This window comes from Schistocerca piceifrons, chromosome 1 (assembly GCF_021461385.2).
Source record: "Schistocerca piceifrons isolate TAMUIC-IGC-003096 chromosome 1, iqSchPice1.1, whole genome shotgun sequence".
Classification (NCBI taxonomy): Eukaryota; Metazoa; Arthropoda; class Insecta; order Orthoptera; family Acrididae; genus Schistocerca; species Schistocerca piceifrons.
The window spans coordinates 658,071,089-658,087,812 of record NC_060138.1 but is presented as its reverse complement, the minus strand read 5'-3'; the positions used below and the strand labels follow the sequence as shown (position 1 = coordinate 658,087,812).

The following is a 16,724-nucleotide window of genomic DNA, read 5'->3' as shown; positions in this document are numbered from 1 at the left end:
ACGCATAGCTGCGAGATACGCTGATCAATCAGCTACGGAAGCGGGCCTCCGTCGCTACACGATAAAATTTAAACCGAACGTTCTCAGGAACGTGTCTGAGCACGATTGTACTTACCACAGATTCTTCTTAGATAATACTCAGTGTCTTAGAATGAAACTTTTGACGCTCACGGGTCATTCTTAAAGGCTTCCATAAATTCTCTTTGATCACGTGTACGTTTTTCATTAGCGATTTTGCAACAAGCGTTGCGCCTATTTTGCCATTTGTGGGGTAAAGCCAAACTGAAATTTGAGGGGATACGCATTTATGATTAATCCTGCTGTGAATCAAACTTCATTTTTTCGCTAATACCATTAACTTCAAATGAAGCGTTGAAAATAGCCGCACTGCTCACCCTAGAGATTAGTAGGTGAGATTTTCGGTTAAAATTTGCATTGAAATTTTGAGGCGACCTCATAAGACCACGCGTACTACCAGATCGTTTGAATGGTGCACTAATTTTGAGCTCTCTACGGAATGTAAGCGCGATGATGGTCCAGAAGACTTGTGTGCCTGGCCCTCACGTACGTCGCAAATATCTCTAGTCATACAGTAACAAGAAAGGGGATACGCAGTCCCTTGGCAGGGCGCCCCCGATTCCCCTTTTCTCGATTTTCTCTCTTGCCGGCCGCGGTGGTCTAGCGGTTCTAGGCGCTCAGTCCGGAACCGCGCGACTGCTGCGGTCGCAGGTTCGAATCCTGCCTCGGGCATGGATGTGTGTGATGTCCTTAGGTTAGTTAGGTTTAAGTAGTTCTAAGTTCTAGGGAACTGATGACCACAGATGTTAAGTCCCATAGTGCTCAGAGCCATTTGAACCAATCGATTTTCTCCTATGAAGCTACGTGCAGACTGTCGTCTACGTATCGTCACTAGAAACAGTGGATGCGCATAATATGTGCAGCATTAGACACCGAAGAAAAGGATGAGTGAGCTTTCAGAGATGTATCTCTAAAACTATGAGTGGTCCGTTATCCGACAATAAGTTATCCGTTGTAATGTGAGGTAAAGTCTTATGGCACTGTTGCGTGGGAGGCTCCGGGAATTTTTAGCCTCCTCATTGGAAAAGTTTTTCTTCCTTCACACACACGACACCTTTCCTTCGTGAAGTCTCAGCGTGTTAATGTATCTTTTGGTTGCGTGTGATTGTTATGAGTGTGCATGCCGTGTAGTGTCATGCTTTGTCGTATGACGACGGAGAAAGGGAGAGGGTGAAACTCGATGTCGGCCCATAGCCCACTCCTCTCGAATAGCAACAAGGGGACTGCTGGGCTTTACGTCCCCATCTGAAGGACTGATAAGTATCGAGGCTCATGCCCTCACTCCACCTCACTGCAGAGGGGTTTGGATTTAACTCGTGGCATTTCAAAGTCGATTGGCCTGACATGGTATAGTATCAGCTCCATCGTTCTAGCTGGTCAGATAATGGCAATGAAAATTTCATCTACCCCAAGGATTCCAACAAGCTAAGCCCTAGTTGAAGGCAATCGCACATTTTTACTGCCGATCTTGGCTACAGAAAGGAGTACGAATGTGTAGAAGCTCTACAACAGGAAAATAAATCCGTCATAATGATATAAGTAATGTATTTCTCATTTCAGGCTATAGATTCCCGGGTTACTTATGTTTCCTGTAACTGTGCACAACAGAGGCGTGAAACCGCATCCCTTTACCATACCCCTATAAATAGTGTAGATACGACGAGACCTGTTGAATCCATTCATCGGACATGTGGTCGTCTCCTTATTGCCATGCTACTTTGATGCTGGGGCTATTTAATCCAGCCCTTTTCATAACGTCGAGGGCAATTTAGGAGAGCAGCTGGAGGTAAGGTGTGAGCAGAGTTGGGGCGGTGGATCGGCCTTGCCCTTTAGCCGGGGCCCGGGCGGCAGCTGGCGGCGCTATCGAGTGCCAGGGCCGGGGCACACCCTGCAGCCGCCCACGTGCGGCCCACGTGCTGGCCGCGCCGCGCCGCGCCGCGCGACGGGCGTGGCCGCTGTATCGATCTGCCGCCAGGGGCGCCACCGTCTTCCACCCCCGCTGACGTCAGGCCGCGGCGCCCGGCGCCGGGGCGCCACCCCGGTAAACAACAACAGGCGCCGCTGCCCGCCCACCGGCTCGCAAACAACCTCCCAATCAGCGCAGACCTTCTCGGAAACAACCGCGCCGGTGGCGGACCACTAAGTACGCACAAGTTTGTCTCCTCTCTCAGTGGGCAGGCTGCCAGTATGAGCACCTCCTCGCTTTACGTATCGAGTCAAATGGCAAATATAATACCAGAGTGAGAGGCTACTGTTAGGTACAACGTAAAAAGGACAGATTGCACGCATTAAAATCGGACAAATTGCAACCATCACCGACATGCTGACACCACAACACTGCTTTCGACATCTGCGTGTCTTCTCTGCAAGCCAACTTGTGGTGTGTGGTGGAGGGTACTTTTGGTGCCACCATCATTTCATCCTATCCTGTTGGAATCGCGAATAAGCGCGGAAACGACGACTGCCTGTAGGCCTCTGTATGAGCTCTACCGTCTTGTCTTTCCCCTTCGTGGTCGTTTCGCGACACTTATATGGAAGAAAGTAATATGTTGGAACGTACGCTCTCTGAACTTAAAGGGTAATCATCTGTGTGATGCACAACGGCGTTGTAGCATTGCTGTTGGATTTCGTTGGGCATCTAAGTAACATTGTCGCGCATGATAAACGAACCCACGACGAAACAGCCCAATCTTCGTTGGATCTTCTCTCTCTTCTGTTACGGCAACCTACTAAGGATCCCAGATTAATGAGCAGTACAACACGAATCAGTTGAACAAGAGTTTTGTTTTGTTAGCCACTTCTTTCGTGAATGAATTGCAGCTCCTTACTAATCTCTATTCTTCCAGTGAATGGCATCTACTTCTCCAGCAACTAGTCTTATCCGATCATTTAACTTTCGCTGGCTTTGGACGGTTACTCCTAGATGTTTGACGGTTCTTAGTGTTTTCAGTGATTCGTCACCAATATATAGATGTTTCCACGTATTTACGTCTGATATTTTACAGCTATTTTTGTTCAAGATCAACTGTCACTCTCTTTACCAATCGTTGATTATATGAATCTATATACAGGGCGAGGCAGCTAAGATGGGCCACCTCAAATATAGAGCGAGTCAGAAAGGACTTTATAACTTTGGAATGATATAGAAATTTATTGAGATAACTTACAGAATCGGTAGCAAACAACCTCAAGTTTCACTTAAAAGTGTCAGATGTCAATTTGGTTCGACGTGACTACCATTTGTGGTGCGGCAAACATCCCACAGGTATTCAATTTCTTCCTACACTCGTTGCAACAAATCTGGCGTAACTTGTGCAGCGGCATCGTAGATTCGATTTTTCAGGTCGGCTAATTTGTTTGGCAAGCGAGAAACACACACACGGTCTTTAACGAAATCCCAGAGAAGGAAATCTAGTGGTATCGAGTCTGGGGAGCGAGGTGGCCATGCGATTGGCCCTTCACGGCCGGTCCACCGACCTGTGAAGGGATTATCGAGCAAAACCTCGAACTTTCCTTAGGAAATGAGGTGGTGCACCGTCTTGCAACAAAGTTCTTGTGCCAAGAATAAATTGTAGACCTGCTTGGAGCTTCGTAAGCGTATTCGGTGCGAAATTTTACGCCGAACAGTTGCTGCAGAGTTTGTTTCATGAAACCAAAACACAGTGAGTTCGCTCCGCACCATTAAAAGTACTCATTTAACTGTGCACTACGCTGGCACTCCTGGTGGTGGAATGATGTACTGATGCGCTATGTGAATCAAATTTGAGGTTGTTTGCTAGTAAATGACACATCTACCGATTCTGTTAGTTACCTCTGTAAATTTCTGTATCACTCAAAAGTTGTGAAGTCCGTTTTGACTCACCCTGTATATTCAGAATGAAAAAATGTATCGAGGTGGGGTTTTCGCCAAGATGCAGCAGACAATATAGCGAACTTCCTGACGTTCGCAAGTAATTTTTATAATTTATAGTCGGCGAATTACGACATTAATATTATTTTTTCTACCAGATCTATATACTTTTTTCTGTGACATTTGAAAGAAGCTTCTAAGAGAACTTCAAGTACATAACATGTATGGGACTTGATCAATTAGTATCAAGATAACTGCCCAGCAAACCACTCCTCCACCGTCAGGAGAAGAGGTTCCACAAACGTCTTTCCTACTATACCAAATGTAAGCAACCATACAAATCGGGAATGGTTCTTGTGTTTATTTGTGCTACCCAAGCCCATAAATGTGTGTTCTGCTGTTGTAGCAATCAGATAACTTGCTTGTAAAGCTACTAAGACATTCACAATGTATGCGACAGTCGAAAAAGTAAACCGTGCCGAGCACTCACGATGGTCTTTGCAAACATTACACAAAAAAGTTCTAGAAACTGGAAGTGTGAAGAATAAAATACGCCAAAGAAAAAGAAGAGCAGCTGATGAAAGAAATGAAACATTGTGAATGTATTTGGCAGCAGAAATAAGCAATGCAAATGTCACTAAGAGGCATCTCGGAAGAACGACATGGATCAATCAAACGAGTGATATGCCAGCATTGCATTTCAGTGCATTTCATGCGTTTCACATGTCGCTGCTTCTACAGCTTTGTGGCAGTGGCTTCTAAAATGGCTTATAGTTCTCCGAATGTTATCTACGTAAAGGGCAAGGTTATGCGACATATCTATGCAAAATTTTGTTCAAGGAAGACGCATCGTTTAGAAACCGTGGACAAGTCAGTCTTCGCAATATGCACTAATCACCAGTTGAAAATCCACGCTAACTCAAAGAACTGGGTAAAAACATTGGTCTTGGTCTGTCAACGTTTCGTGCATGTTTTTCAACACCAGCATCATCGTTGCCTGTTGATTGATGGGAATCTAAATACATTGAAGTAGGTCGAATTCCGAAGAGATGACGGATGTCCCATTCGCACTTGTAATGACAGACCCTCCTAAGGGAACATGTGGAGAGCAATGGGACGGTTGTTTAGGAAACGGAAAATGATCTGCACACTCACCAATCTTAACGCTTCTATACTTCTGAGTGTGACGAATGTGTTACGAAACATAGACGATTCCTGAAGACATGCAATGCTTTATAATACGGGCCTGTGATTTCAACGTGCAGAATTGTTTCTCCAGAATCATTTTAAAGCGTGTAAAAACGCTCAAGATCAACATTTTGAGCATTTGGTATAACAGCCGCGATAATAAGCACACGAACCGTAACGGACATGCGTGCTTATTTAAGTCTGGTATAACAGGGCAGACGCTTGTGGAACCTCTTCTCCTAATAGTGGGACAGTGGTTTGCGACGCTGTTATCTTGATACGATTTGATGAAGTTCCATTCATTTTATGTCGTTGACATTCTCTCGGAAGCCTCTTTCAAATGCCATCAAATGCCACAGAAAAAAAAAATTGGTTGCATTAGGAAAAAAAAGTCGATGTGTAAGTCTATACACACTAAAGAGCCAAAGAAACTAGTACAACTGCCTGATATCGTGAAGACATCCGCGAGCACGTAGAACTGCCCAACACGACGTGGTATGGACTCGACTAATGTCTGAAGTAGTGCTGGAGGGAACTGACACCATGAATCCTGCAGGCTGTCCACAAATCCGTAAGAGTACGACGGGGTGGAGATCTCTTCTGAACAGCACGTTGCAAGGCATCCCAGATATGCTCAATAATATTCAGGCCCCGGGAGTTTGGTGGCCAACGAAGAGAGCCACTCTGTAGCAATTCTGGACGTGTGGGGTGTCGCATTGTCCCGCTGGAACTACCCAAGTCCGTCGAAATGCACAATGGACATGAATGGATACAGGTGATCAGACAGAATGCGTACGTACGTGTCACACGTCGGAGTCGTATCTAAACGTATCAGGTGTTCCATATCACTCCAACTGCACACGCTCCACACCATTACCAGAACCTCCATCACCTTGAACAGTCCCCTGCTGACATGCAATGTCCATGGATTCATGCGGTTGTCTCCATACCTGTACACGCCGCTAGATAAAATCTTAAACGAGACTCGTCCGACAAGGCAACATGTTTCCAGGTACATCAGTCCAATGTCGATGTTGACGGGATCCGAAAGCCCATATCGACGATGTTTCATTGAATGGTTCGCTCGCACGTTGACACTTATGGATGGCCCAACATTGAAATCTGCCGCAATTTGCGGAAGGGTAGCACTTCTGTTACGTTGAACGATTCTCTTCAGTCGTCGGTGGTCTGGTTCTTGCAGATTCTTTTTCCGGCCGCAGCGATATCGGAGATTTGATGTTTTGCCGGATTCCTGATGGTCACGGCACACTCGTAAAATGGTCGTACGGGAAAATCCGCATTTCATCGCTACCTCGGAGATGCTATGTCCCATCGCTCGTGCGCCGACCATAGCACCACGTTCAATCTCACTTAAATGTTGATAACCTCCCATTGTAGCAGCAGTAACCTGCCGGCCGCGGTGGTCTCGCGGTTCTAGGCGCGCAGTCCGGAACCGCGCGACTGCTACGGTCGCAGGTTCGAATCCTGCCTCGGGCATGGATGTGTGTGATGTCCTTAGGTTAGTTAGGTTTAAGTAGTTCTAAGTTCTAGGGGACTGATGACCACAGCTGTTAAGTCCCATAGTGCTCAGAGCCATTTGAAGCAGCAGTAACCGATCTAACGACTGCGCCAGACACTTGTCTTTTATAGGTGTTGCCGACCGCAGCACCTTAGTCTTCCTGTTTATATCTCTCTGTATTTGAATACGCATGCCTATACCAGTTCCTTTGGCGCATCAGTGTATATATGCTGCTGTAATAGCATTTATCACACGCCCTTGGAATACGCTCGATGTTAACATTACTTCTTTCAATTATATAGTCCGATATTCGGTAAAGTCCCGTTTTTTATCCATTAGGCGTGTGGAACTGTATAGAATACCTCTTAGAAGTCAAGGAACGTGGCATCAAGTTCGGTGCCCATATATCTACTTCTCTCTGGATCTCATGGACGAACAGAGCGAGCTGAGTTTGACAAGGCCTCTGTTTGCAGAATCCCAGTTGGTTCTTTTAGAGGCAATTACCTTTGTTCTGAAAGATTTGGACATGAAATGTTTTCCAATATTCTGCGGCTGACATTAGCGATATTGCTTTACTATTATGTACATCTGTCGTACAGCCCTTCATTAAAACGGGAATGACATGCACCTTTTTTTTTTCTTTTTCTTTTTTCAAATCGCTTGGTACCCTTCGTTGCTCCTACGACGTAACAATAAATAAATTTTAGAAGGCAAGCAGTTTCTTTCGTATAACCTGTGTGGAATCGAACATGCAGTCACAATAGTCTGCTTTAAGGATCCAACTTCGTGTTCACCACACTTTTAGGGAATCCACAGAAGACCCTAAATCAGGATCAGCTACTTCCTCTCGACCGCAGTTCCAGAATATTTACTTCGTTGAGTTTTCAGAGGAGAGACAATGAAGAATTGAATACATAGGAAAACTGTTAGACAGTACGATGGGCGAATGAATAATGAGAATTTCTCGGCGTGATTGACTGATGAGGAGGAGAGGTAGAAGGGACACGGGACACATCAGAGACACGTGTGACTGAAGCACACAAGATGGGCAGCTGTGCGTAAATGATATACTTCTGTTCAATTAAGGGTACTACAGACTAAAAGCTTCTGGGACAGCACAGTTAAGGAGCTTCGTACAGACAAGTTGGGATCGCAGTCGTCATATTCATAAAAGTGTTCCAACAGAAAAATGTAATTTACCAGTATATGGTTATCATGTTGCTATCTTCTGCACTATAGCTGATATTTATATACAGTTTCTTCCAAGTACGGTACTATCTATGGAGCTAAAAAGTAGGCCTATAACAGTACTACTGGTGACGTGTGCTATTTTTCAGTTATTTAACACTTACAGGATGAAATTTTCACTCTACAGTGGAGTGTGCGCTGATACGAAACTTCCTGGCAAATTAAACTGTGTGACGGACTGGGGCTTGGGTAGTTCAGTCGGTAGAGCAGATGCCTGAGGAAGGCAAAGGTCCCTGGTCGGAGACCCAGAACGGCATACAGTTTTAAAGTGCCAGGAAGTTTCATTTAACGTATTACGGCTACTTATTTCTTACTTCTGTGTTAACATTGTTGTACTCATTTTCTTTTTCGTTTCTTTAGGTTTTTGTGACCTTTTGAAGAAATAATGTGTTAGATTATTCGTTTAGAGAACACGGTACTAGTGGTGGAGTTAGTAAAATTTGTGAGTGTGAGAAAGTGCTTGTCATTTGCTTTAAATAGCTTTTTTTGTGTTAAGGCATCCATTACTCCATGAACTATGAATTTCATAAACTCCATCACGAGTAACGTGTTTCCCCGACTAAGGCAAAAATCAGGCAGATTATTTCGCAGACATTCACGTAAATCTAGGGGAAAAAAAGCTAGGAAAATAATGAGCGTAGCACTGTTGACAGTAGAAGTAACAAATAAATGGCGGCAGAAAGCTAAATAACTGAAAAATAGTACCAGTCATCACAGTATCAAAGTAGGCCTACATTTTCACTCCTTAGAGAGTACGGTACTTAAAGAAACAATTGTTTGTTGCAGCTGACAAATTGTTTCCACATATCAGTCGTACTGAAGAAAGTGCTATGAAAATGGCACGTGTTTTTGTTGAAATATTTGTTGTCAATTTCAACGTTGTTTACTGTTTGACAGCAAAATTAAGGTAAGTCAATCTATGTCATCACCGAAACATTTGCAGATAAAATAATAATAATAGGGAATTTTGTTTTTGATCAATGCCGAACCTTACAAATTATTTGCAGTTTACAGTCAGTTGTGTGACCAGACAGGGGCAGGACAACCGTTCGAGCCGGCCGCGGTGGTCTAGCGGTTCTAGGCGCTCAGTCCGGAACCGCACGACCGCTACGGTCGCAGGTTCGAATCCTGCCTCGGGCATGGATGTGTGTGATGTCCTTAGGTTAGTTAGGTTTAAGTAGCTCTAAGTTCTAGGGGACTGATGACCACAGAGCCATTTGAACCATTTTTGAACAACCGTTCGAGGTTCCAAAGGAGGCGGCTCGGTCAGTACTCCATTGAGAGCAGTAACTGAATCATTTGGGCCGATGGCAGATGAACACACACTCCATCAGACGGACATTTTCTTCTTACACACTCTTAGCGCACAACTGACAAAAAATGGCTCAAATGGCTCTAACCACTATGGGACTTAACATCTGAGGTCATCAGTCCCCTAGAACTTAGAACTACTTACACCTAACTAACCTAAGGACATCACACACATCCATGCCCGAGGCAGGATTCGAACCTGCGACCGTAGCAGCAGCGCGGTTCCGGACAGAAGCGCCTAGAACCGCTCGGCCACAGCGGCCGGCGCACAACTGGCAGATAGTGGTCTATCCACCATTGTCTCCCCTTAGCCAACACTGAACTGCTAACGCGACAGCAGTTATGCTGTTATTTTAATTGCTCTTGGTAAATCTAACTTAAAAATTCCGAAGTGTTACACCAGTGAACATCGTCAGAAGGTTCAACAAAATGTTTTTTGTCTTCCTACTTCCTACAAAGACGTGGGAAACAAATACACCATGACCTACTTTACAGCTACTTACATGAACTCTACCGTTTCCCGTTGGGCAAATATGTAAAGCGAAAAATTAGTTAAAACTATTACATTGCTTATCGAGATTTTGTTTCGTGATCCAAATGAGATGCCCAAGGCTAGATGGTGTGGCGAGGATAGCCCCTGAGCGACCGCAACCCGCGGCTCTTGCGCGTGGTGCCGCAGCAGGAGTCTGCGCCTGCAGCTCAGTGCAGGTGGGACGTGACGCGCCTGCAGACAGCAGTCGGCGCGGGCGCCGAGCTCTACAGACGGAATGTCGAACGGGGAGCACGCGAGCCAGAAAGCTGTGTTTCGCGGCGCACGCTGCGGGCGTGGCTAATCTCGCGAATGACATGCCAGCACACTATCGATGTCGATCTCTGTGTGGGGGCCGGCGTTTGCCGACACGTATCGGCGCCCACGATATGCTAAACATAGGCAACACAGGCGAACGACATGACACCGAAACATAATCGTCCTCGTTTCCCGTCAATTATTTCTCTTTAGGTGTAGCTTGCGAGATGGTGATTGGATCGACACCCTAGATCGTAGTCCCGCACCTGTTGATCGCTGTCTCACTGGTAGGTCTGGTAACGTACGTGTCTATCTCGGAAAACATCCACTGTTTGCGCATATATATATATATATAAGGTAGTAGAACTAATCCACTAAATTACAGGCATATATCGTTAACGTCGATATGCAGCAGGATTTTAGAACATATATTGTGTTCGAACATTATGAATTACCTCGAAGGAAACGGTCTATTGACACACAGTCAACACGGGTTTAGGAAACATAGTTCCTGCGAAACACAACTAGCTGTTTATTCACATGAAGTGCTGAGTGCTATTGACAAGGGATTTCAGATCGATTCCGTATTTCTGGATTTCCGGAAGGCTTTTGACACTGTACCACACAAGCGGCTCTTAGTAAAATTGCGTGCTTACGGAATATCGTCTCAGTTATGTGACTGGATTTGCCGTTTCCTGTCAGAGAGGTCGCAGTTCGTAGTAACTGACGGAAAGTCATCGAGTAAAACATTAGTGATTTCATGCGTTCTCTAAGGTAGTGTTATAGGCCCTTTTCATGCGTTCTCCAAGGTAGTGTTATAGGCCCTTCTCATGCGTTCTCCAAGGTAGTGTTATAGGCTCTTTGCTGTTCCTTATCTATATAAACGATTTGGGACACAATCTGCGCAGCCATCTTCGTTTGTTTGCAGATGACGCTGTCGTTTATCGACTAACAAAGTCATCAGAAGATCAAATCAAACTACAAAACGATTTAGAAAAAATATCTGAATGGTGCGAAAAGTGACAGTTGACCCTAAATAACGAAAAGTTTGAGGTCATCCACATGAGTACTAAAAGGAACTCGTTAAACAACGGTTACACGATAAATCATTCTAATGTAAAAGCCGTAAATTCAACTAAATACCTAAGTATTACAATTACGATCAACTTAAATTGGAAAGAACACATAGAAAATGTTGTGGGGAAGGCTAACCAAAGGCTGCCTTTTATTGGCAGGACACTTGGGAAATGTAACAGACCTACTAAGGAGACTGCCTACACTACGCTTGTCCGTCCTCTTTTAGAATACTGCTACGCGGTGTGGGTTCCTTACCAGATAGGACTGGCGGAGTGCATAGAAAAAGTTCAAAGAAGGGCAGCACGTTTTGTATTGTCTCGAAATATGGGAAAGAGTGTCACAGAAAAGATACAGGACTTGGGATGGACATCATTAAAAGAAAGCCGTTTTTCGTTGCGACGGAATCTTCTCACGAAATTCCAATCACCAACTTTCTCCTCCGAATGCGAAAATATTTTGTTGACACCGTCTTACATAGGGAGGAACGATCACCACGATAAAATAAGGGAAATGAGAGCTCGTACGGAAAGATATAGGTGTTCATTCTTTCCGCGCGCTATACGAGATTGGAATAATAGAGAGTTGTGAAGGATGTTCGATGAACCCTCTGCCAGGCACTTAAATGTGATTTGCAGAGTATCCATGTAGATGTAGATGGCCTCAGATACCCCGATGAAGTGTACCCAGCAGTCGAATGAAAACCGAACACCCGCCACAAAGTGACCATGAAATGGTTCGATTCAAAAGTAACCACCACACGTGTTCAGACATTTATGCGACTGGCAGACGAGAAGATCATTTCTTATTTCGTAGAACGTGCTTGGCTGCTGACGGATCCACAAACGAAGTGATTCTTGCACTTCCTCACTCGATTGAAACCGACGTCCACGCATGTCTCTCTTCAGGTCGCCAAAGACGTGACAGTCACACGGTGAAACATCCTGGCTGTACGGAGAGTGTTGCAGTGTTTCCCAACCAAATCGCTGAAGCGTAGCCTGCATCCGATCAGCAGTGCGGGGCCGGACGTTACTGTGCAACATGGTGCTTTCTCGGCTCATCGAGTTCCTCGAGCCTGGAACCACAATCAGCGCGCACCGCTTGAAGACATTTTGCGGAAACTGCGGCGCGTCATTAAGTCAAATCGCCGCAGAATGCTGTCAGACGGAAGCATCCTGTTGCACGATAACGCCCGCCCCCACACTGCCAATCGGTCGAAGGCTACGCTTCAGCGATTTGGTTGGGAAACACTGCAACACTCACCGTACAGCAAGGATGTTTCACCGTGTGATTGTCACGTCTTTGGCGACCTGAAGAGAGACATGCGTGAACGTCGGCTTGAACGGACGAGGAAGTGCAAGAATAGGTCCGATTGTGGATCCATCAGCGGCCGACCTCGTTCTACGAAACAGGAATTGATCGTCTCATCTCCCACAGGAATAAATGTGTTAACGCGTGTGGCGATTACTTCTGAAGGCAACCTTTGTGGCGGGTCTTTACTTTTCATTTGACTGCCTCTCACATGACGAGAATTAAAATTTTTAAACAACAACAGAGGTGCTGGGCGTAAGAGAAACAACCAGCTGTGCAGCAGAATAGTGGTCGGAAGAAATAGAGGCGGCTTTTTAAGAAAAGAGGAACGCATTCAGTCTGGGTTTTAATGATAATTCGGAAGCAACAAAATCAATCTATAAGGAAAAGAAGAATCAAGTGATAAAAAGATAAGGATAGCAAAGAATGAAGAATGTAAAAAGACATGTGCCACTGTCAATAGCAAACAAGGAGTTGGGGGAACTAAAAAAGCGTGGTCAGTATAAAAAGGAAATCGACAAGAGACGAATGCCAAAACCAATCTTCAACTGATAACACCAAAAGAATAGGAAGACTATTTCTGGAAATTATTAAATGAGTGTAGAGAAGAGTATCTGGAGGAAAGGATGGAGAAGAGTATCTGGAGGGAAGGATGGGGAAGAGTATCTGGAGGAAGGAACAGTGGAAGAAACGGAACAGGAAGGGGAGGAGATCCAAATTATGGAAAGCGACGTAAGTGTTTAGAACAGGGAACAATGATAACTCACCTCGACGAGACAGTATCAGTCTGGAGTGCTTAAAATATGGTGGTGACAAAATTGTGAAACAAATAACACGACTATCCAATAAAATGTTTACATGGAGATTCAGTATCCAAGGAAATGTAGCTGGGCTAGATTAATACAAGGGGATCGCAAAATCTACTCGAACTATCGAGGAATTTGTGTTATAAACATAATCAGAATTTCTGGGAAAATAATTAAAAATAGCTGGAAATAAATTTTGAAACCCAGGAAAAACAGTGTGTCTTTACAGCAGGTAGATCATCGCCAACACTATTTAAAATCTTTATAGACATAAGTCTTAAGACATGGTCCCGTAGATTCAAAGGGATGGGGCTATCACCTACCATCTGTTGATGATCAAATAGGTGTAGCACAAGACGGGAAGGATTCATATTACACTCCTGGAAATGGAAAAAAGAACACATTGACACCGGTGTGTCAGACCCATCATACTTGCTCCGGACACTGCGAGAGGGCTGTACAAGCAATGATCACACGCACGGCACAGCGGACACACCAGGAACCGCGGTGTTGGCCGTCGAATGGCGCTAGCTGCGCAGCATTTGTGCACCGCCGCCGTCAGTGTCAGCCAGTTTGCCGTGGCATACGGAGCTCCATTGCAGTCTTTAACACTGGTAGCATGCCGCGACAGCGTGGACGTGAACCGTATGTGCAGTTGACGGACTTTGAGCGAGGGCGTATAGTGGGCACGCGGGAGGCCTGGTGGACGTACCGCCGAATTGCTCAACACGTGGGGCGTGAGGTCTCCACAGTACATCGATGTTGTCGCCAGTGGTCGGCGGAAGGTGCACGTGCCCGTCGACCTGTGACCGGACCGCAGCGACGCACGGATGCACGCCAAGACCGTAGGATCCTACGCAGTGCCGTAGGGGTCCGCACCGCCACTTCCCAGCAAATTAGGGACACTGTTGCTCCTGGGGTATCGGCGAGGACCATTCGCAACCGTCTCCATGAAGCTGGGCTACGGTCCCGCACACCGTTAGGCCGTCTTCCGCACACGCCCCAACATCGTGCAGCCCGCCTCCAGTGGTGTCGCGACAGGCGTGAATGGAGGGACGAATGGAGACGTGTCGTCTTCAGCGATGAGAGTCGCTTCTGCCTTGGTGCCAATGATGGTCGTATGCGTGTTTGGCGCCGTGCAGGTGAGCGCCACAATCAGGACTGCATACGACCGAGGCACACAGGGCCAACACCCGGCATCATGGTGTGGGGAGCGATCTCCTACACTGGCCGTACACCACTGGTGATCGTCGAGGGGACACTGAATAGTGCACGGTACATCCAAACCGTCATCGAACCCATCGTTCTACCATTCCTAGACCGGCAAGGGAACTTGCTGTTCCAACAGGACAATGCACGTCCGCATGTATCCCGTGCCACCCAACGTGCTCTAGAAGGTGTAAGTCAACTACCCTGGCCAGCAAGATCTCCGGATCTGTCCCCCATTGAGCATGTTTGGGACTGGATGAAGCGTCGTCTCACGCGGTCTGCACGTCCAGCACGAACGCTGGTCCAACTGAGGCGCCAGGTGGAAATGGCATGGCAAGCCGTTCCACAGGACTACATCCAGCATCTCTACGATCGTCTCCATGGGAGAATAGCAGCCTGCATTGCTGCGAAAGGTGGATATACACTGTACTAGTGCCGACACTGTGCGTGCTCTGTTGCCTGTGTCTATGTGCCTGTGGTTCTGTCAGTGTGATCATGTGATGTATCTGACCCCAGGAATGTGTCAATAAAGTTTCCCCTTCCTGGGACAATGAATTCACGGTGTTCTTATTTCAATTTCCAGGAGTGTATATATGCAACCAGTTCAATGGAATGCTGAAACTGGGGATTGAAGATGAATTACCAGAAAACAGTGTACCTCACTAATGACAGATGATTTATACATAGAGGGAAAGAAAATTGAGAAGGTCAATACTTTCAGTTATTTGGGATTCACTTTAGAGATAGAGGGAAAAATCAGAGGTAGAAATTAATAAGAGTTACAGTGGAAGGGAAATCATTAGGATGTTCAACTCAATCTTATGAAGCGGAAATGTAATAAACCGAACCAAAAGAATCGTATATAAACCAATACTAGAGAGCATTGTTATGTGTGGAGTGGAAACTTGCACTACTAATACGAAACACGTAAAAAAACTGCAAGCTGTAGATGTGGACTTCTGGAGGAAAGATCAGCAAGAATTTCTAGAAGAGTGGAAATAAGACACGACGAAATAATAAAGAGATTGGAACTAAGGGAAATAATACATGATGTGATGGATAGAAAGAAGTTACAATGGTATGGCATGTAAAAAGAATAGAGGGAGCCAGAATACCGAAAATGATCCGGGAATGGGAACCGGAAGGAAAGAAGAGAAGAGGATCCCCTTTGACCACCTGGCTCCAAAATGAGAAGGCTTGGTGCAGAGGAAGAAGATATACAAGATCGAAACGCCTGGAGGGACATCCTGAGGAGATAAATTAAGATCTTACGTAACAGATGTAATAATTTCTGGGCATTTGTTGTGATGGTGAAAAACCTTTGTGTAGAGAAAAATCTCAATAAATAAATAACATTGTTTTTTAAATTTTATATACGGATACAGAGTGTCCTGAATGTAAGATAACTTCAATTTCGGACCCATACGATTAAGATTTCGTACGTAAAACATAGTTTTTCGGTATATCTACACACACACGTGATAACAAAGGTAAAAACACAAATATTATTTGCAGAAGATACGTTTCTAAGAGAAAATAACCCCTACAGTCGCATCTAATAAATTAACCAAGGAATTGATCTTGCTTTGTGATTTTTCACAGAAATGTTGCATATAAATTACATGTAATAATTAGGATAAGTCAACAGCCTTATCGCAGTGGTAACACCGGTTCCCGTCAGATCACCGAAGTTAAGCGCTGTTGGGCTTGGCTAGCACTTGCATGTGTGACCATCCGGGGTCTGCCGAGTGCTGTTGGCAAATTGGGTGCACTCAGCCCTTATGAGGACAGTTGAGGAGATACTTGACAGAGCAGTAGCGGCTCCAGTCACGAAAACTGACAGCAACCAGGAGAGCAGTGTGCCGACCACATGCTCCTCCACATCCACATCCAATGACGCCTATCAGCTGTGGATGACACGGCGGTCTGTCGGTACCATTAGGCATTCTGTGGTCTGTTCGGACGGAGTTTAGTTTAGTTTTAATAATTAGAATAAGTATAAGAGAACTGGTCATCAAGAGGTTTAGCGTTGAGGGTTTACTTGTACTTTGCCCTTTTTATTGCAAAATAAATATTTAGGTAATAGTGAGTTTTTATCATTTTAAGACGGTAATTGTGACAGTTGCGACAGTGTTTACAAATTCATGCTCGCATAGTTCAAAAGAGGGAAGAGCGTGACTTATCCTTTTATGTTATTTTCTCCAACATACGAGTAGTGTTGCTGTTTTAAATGGACGTCAAGTACTTACATTAAAGTTGAAGAAATGTTTTCTACCAGCAGAACAGTACGAGAACAGCGATCGAGGCGTTTACATACGCATCTTACACCAACATCGTGTGAAT

General features: G+C 45.3%; 1 protein-coding gene and 1 pseudogene across 1 annotated transcript in view; both read left to right on the top strand.

The window, feature by feature from the left end:
• The window catches only part of LOC124805426 (myosin-I heavy chain), an 804,788-nt gene that overhangs the window by 488,053 nt on the left and 300,011 nt on the right, over positions 1–16,724 (top strand). The gene's annotated exons all lie outside the window — the stretch shown is intronic.
• LOC124725324 lies at positions 16,022–16,141 on the top strand (annotated as a pseudogene).